At 35.2% G+C, this 4,589-nt stretch overlaps 1 pseudogene; it reads right to left on the bottom strand.

Moving 5' to 3' along the window:
* Positions 1–2,125: 2,125 nt before the first annotated feature.
* LOC145265596 (5S ribosomal RNA) lies at positions 2,126–2,242 on the bottom strand (annotated as a pseudogene).
* Between the last annotated feature and the right edge of the window lie 2,347 nt (positions 2,243–4,589).

Below are 4,589 nucleotides of genomic sequence, written 5' to 3'. Positions count from 1 at the left end.
CATGAATTATGAGGGTGGTTCCAAAAGTAAAGATTTTCATTTTTTCTTTTAACTCCAGAAGTTGTAAACTACAAAGACATGAGTGGTACCATTAAAATGAACGACCTTTTGGCTTCAGGTTATATTTTTCTACGTAGTTTCAATACACTTTTGTAAGCGATGAAACATAGCTATGCATGTGCGTCCGAGGTGCGCTTTATCCTACAAGGGTCGTTCTTTTTTAACTTTAAAAGTTGAACAGCTAAAAGACAGGAGTGGAACTATCAAAACGGGCGACATTTTGTTTTCCAGAATTTCATTTTTCTACAGAGTCACCACTATTCTCCATGGAATTTTGCCAGGGATTCAATTACGTGTTTCTGTTTCTGGCGTTCGTCGATGGCAGGGTTTGCTGTCGTAGAGTGTGGCACCGAAAATATCTGCAACAGAGATATTGAAACTTTCAGGTCATTAATGCGTGAGTTCAGTCATCAAACTATGTAATTTATAATCCCCTCTGCTCCATTTGGGCGGAATAATAATAGGAGCCATGACTTTTGGAACGGCCCTTATTTAATTATTTTCGATAACCGTTCAATGTTCATCACGTGCGCCACACAAAAAATAAATATATCACTAAAGATATTTAAGCATGTATCTAAATGAAAACGACATTTATATGCAAAAATACAGTGGAAAGCAAAAAAAAAAATTGTGGCACCATTAGTCAACTTTTCTACTAGGATGTGGGAATGGATGAAATTTAACATGAAAACTGTGCATCATGGGTAGATTTCATTTTGATATGGAAACGGCGTTGAATTGGCGTATCTGGAAAAAATTTTCTGCGTTTCAGATATATTCCATTACTATTGAAAAGGTTATTTATTATATTTATAAAACATTATCTTGTTAGTCGATTGAAAAATGTCACTTGGTTTTAAAATTGAGTTTTCATTAAGAAAAACAAAGCGGGAAAATATGAAAGATAATATCTTGACAAGAAAAAACTAAAAACTTATTAGGAAGTCTTTTAAAACTGACTTTGTTTTATTCTTTTATTGTGTCTCTTTTTTAGGATAATTTTGTTCTATTTGTATATTTTATGTAAGTTCTTTTGAGATGAAAAGAGACATTTTAACAGCTCTGTTTCCTTTGTTAACGCACCGTCTATCTACAGGCCTACGAGGTCAGTTTTTCGTGTGAAAAGATGTCGTAGTGAGCACACGTTTACAAAATATGATAACTAGTAATTACATTACATACGCTGCAACCTGATATCACTTTTTTATCTTGTGTCAAGGCAGACAACGATATATCACTTGAGATCTTCCATAATTATTCTATCGTCTTTGTGTTCTCGCGTGAACGGGTGGGATTGCGTTAATGTGCGGCTGGAAGTGTGCTACGTGTCAGGGTGAGATTAGTGTGTGCCATTGTGTCTGCCTGTCTGTGTTTTATTAACACTTGCATGCCAGCATGCATACATGGAAATGGTAAATTGTATCGCTATGCATCCTAGAAAGACGCAGAGTTATAGTAAAGGGAGAAATAGAAAATGGGGAAGAGAGAAAGAGAGGGGGAGAGAGAGAACGAATGAAATAACGGGAACGAAAAGAGATGGGCAGGGGGATAGTTTGCAAAGGCAAGGTTTTACTTTATTTCATGTTATTGTAACGTGGAAATGCAAATATAGAAAATAGGAAGATAAAATGATAATGTGGCATATGGAGCTGAAAGGAGAACACAGTCCTGAAAATAACAATAACAACAACAACAACAACACGAACACACACACACATATATACTACATAGGGTCATCTCTTATAAAGGCCCAGAGGCCACTCGGTGATAAGGGTTAGTGATTGAACGCCAGACATTGGGACAACAGCGTAGCAAATATATCACAGTATTATATATGTAATATAAAGTGTGTGTGTGTGTGTGTGTGTGTGTGTGTGTGTGTAATAGTAGGCTCCTTCAGTCTTGGACAGACTATGGATACCCACGAAGGTTTGCTTGCGCGTAAAATTTTTGTGGCAAGAGGTGCGCAATCTCCAACCACACCACTGAGACGACATTGTTAAATACCAGTGGCAAGTGAAGTACAGAATGACTGGAAACAAATGCCGAGATAAGATGAGAGCACATACAGCGCCTAGAATTCCCAAATGGCCACCCACCTGGTACTAAACATGCTCAACGTTGCTTAACTTCGGTGATCTGACGAGAACCGGTGTGTCAACGCGATTATGCCGTATATATATAGTAAGTTATGATAATATATATGGCAATTAAGCTACACAGAATATTCCGCGTTTCAATCTCGTAAGAATTGGCCACGCTTATGCATAAGCCTGACGAATTATGGAATATTCTGTGTAGCTTAATTGTCATATATATTTTCATAACTTACTACCTAGCTCTACCTATATATTGCGCAGTGGATAGGTTAATACTGATAAATTTACGCATAAAATCATATCTTCGTATTTTAATTTATGTGATTCAATGAAGTAATCATATGTATATATATATGTGTGTGTGTGTGTGTGTATGTGTGTGTGTCATGAGTATAGTATTAAGACAAAAACGATACATTTTTATGTCTATTTCTTCACCAGAAATTATGTATTTACTTTACCTGACTTATATTTAAAAATACTTTTTTTATTATTATAAGGTTACTCCTGTGAGTACGTATTTCGTGATTCACATATTCAGGTCAGCTCGCTCTACTGTAAGACGTGATAGAAACGAATATCACATAACACTGTTATAAGAGAAAAAGCAGACCTCTTGAAAGCTTGTAATCCACATGATTTCAGTAGAATTGACTGGGGTATCGATAAAAAGAGGCCAAGACCCAGAAATCTGTGTACCTGATATGTCTACTTCTACTAGTCTTCTTTTTCTATCTATCTATCTATCTATCAATCTATCTTCTATCTATATAAATAAAATAAACTCATTTTCCCCTTCGAATTTGACCAGGATTAAAAATCATGACATTACCTGCAAATGTAATGCGTACAAACTGTAGCACATTATCTGAGGTGTGCTATAGGCCTATTACCTCTGCAGTTCCTTGACAGTGATACATTTCCATATTTTTCCCGGTGAGAGTTCACTGCCAAAATCGGTTAGATTCAATGGAAGTTGCAACATCTTTTCTCTCTATTAGATTCTTCCTTTCCCCGCTCCCTATTTACACCGCAGCGGTGTGTTCACAAGGAACAGTACGCGGAAACACCGGTTTCGAATCGTACAAGGTTATTTATGCCGTTTTTTTAATCATTTTCCCCCGATTTATGCTTTCTGTTTTTCCCATAATAAAAATAAAAATAAAAATAACAAAAAAATAAAAATAAAAAACGCGAAAACGCGATTATTATTATTGATTTCTTTTTGCTTTTTTATTTAGTGTAAGACGCAACCTACGGGACTAACCGGTTTTTACTTCCGGTTTATACGACTTTAACCGTGAAATATAACTCTGACCTTTATTTATTAGTGCTTTCAACTCAACATTTTTACACAAAGAATTCATTCTTTATTATTTATTATTACAGCGCAACGATGAATTAACTTGCAACGTGAATTAACTTGCATTACACTTAAATTAAAATTAAAACAAATAAATTCATTTAGAATTCGAGAAAACAAAAAAAATCATTTAGAATTCGATTGTGATGCTGGACTACTGAAACTAAAACAAACAAACTTCACTGCGGAATTGATATTTTACCTAATTCACTTTTTAGTTAATTCATCACGTTTTTTTTTTTGTTTTTTTTTGTTTTTTTGAGGGGTGCTTTCGCCACAATGATTTGAGTTCGAGCCCCCCCCCCCTCCAGCTTTTTTAGGATTTTTCAAACACCCGGGCACCCCCGGACCGTTCGTATGAGATCACGTTCATTTTTTAATTCTTTTTTTTTCACGATTTTTTAATAGTTTAAACATTGTTTTTATAATATTTAAACAGGTATATTACTTCGTTTTGTTTTCATTTTACCACTCCCCAACCACACACGCCTCTAAAAACCCAAGCAACGCCTGGTACCCCCCAGCTAGTAGAGAATAATGCAACGGTAACAGCAAAATAAACTTATATTTACATATATTAATTTATGTCATAAATCTCGAAATCCAAAATGTTCTTTGTTTCTGATTTATTTAGATGAGGATTGGCTAGTCGTATTATTTGGACTCTTCAGTCTACTGTTCTTATCGAGTGTAATTATCACAACGTTTCGTTCGAAATGTTGTGAAAATGACACTCAAGATGAAAACAGTTGTAAGAAGTATAATAATAATACGTCCTTATTTGTGTTTTTATGATATCTTTAATTCCAGAGCGAGAATATACATTGAATGCCGCTGTGGGACGACGACAGACGATGGTGAGTGAAGCGCCCTCAGTGTTGGAAGAGAATAAATAAAATTTACGTGTACTATTATAGTTTGTCCATCTGCATTTGATAATCACCATTCCTGTTATTCAATCGTAATACACGAAACATAAGACCTCCCTTTGATGCCATAAGTTCGGAGGTAAAAAATCGGTAAACTCACATTCCCTATTACGATTTCTAAATATATAAAATCTA

Source organism: Euprymna scolopes, chromosome 3, assembly GCF_053919585.1.
Source record: "Euprymna scolopes isolate OS-2025 chromosome 3, ASM5391958v1, whole genome shotgun sequence".
NCBI classification, from domain to species: Eukaryota; Metazoa; Mollusca; class Cephalopoda; order Sepiida; family Sepiolidae; genus Euprymna; species Euprymna scolopes.
The sequence above is the reverse complement of the archived record's forward strand: the minus strand, read 5'-3'. Positions and strand labels throughout refer to the sequence as shown.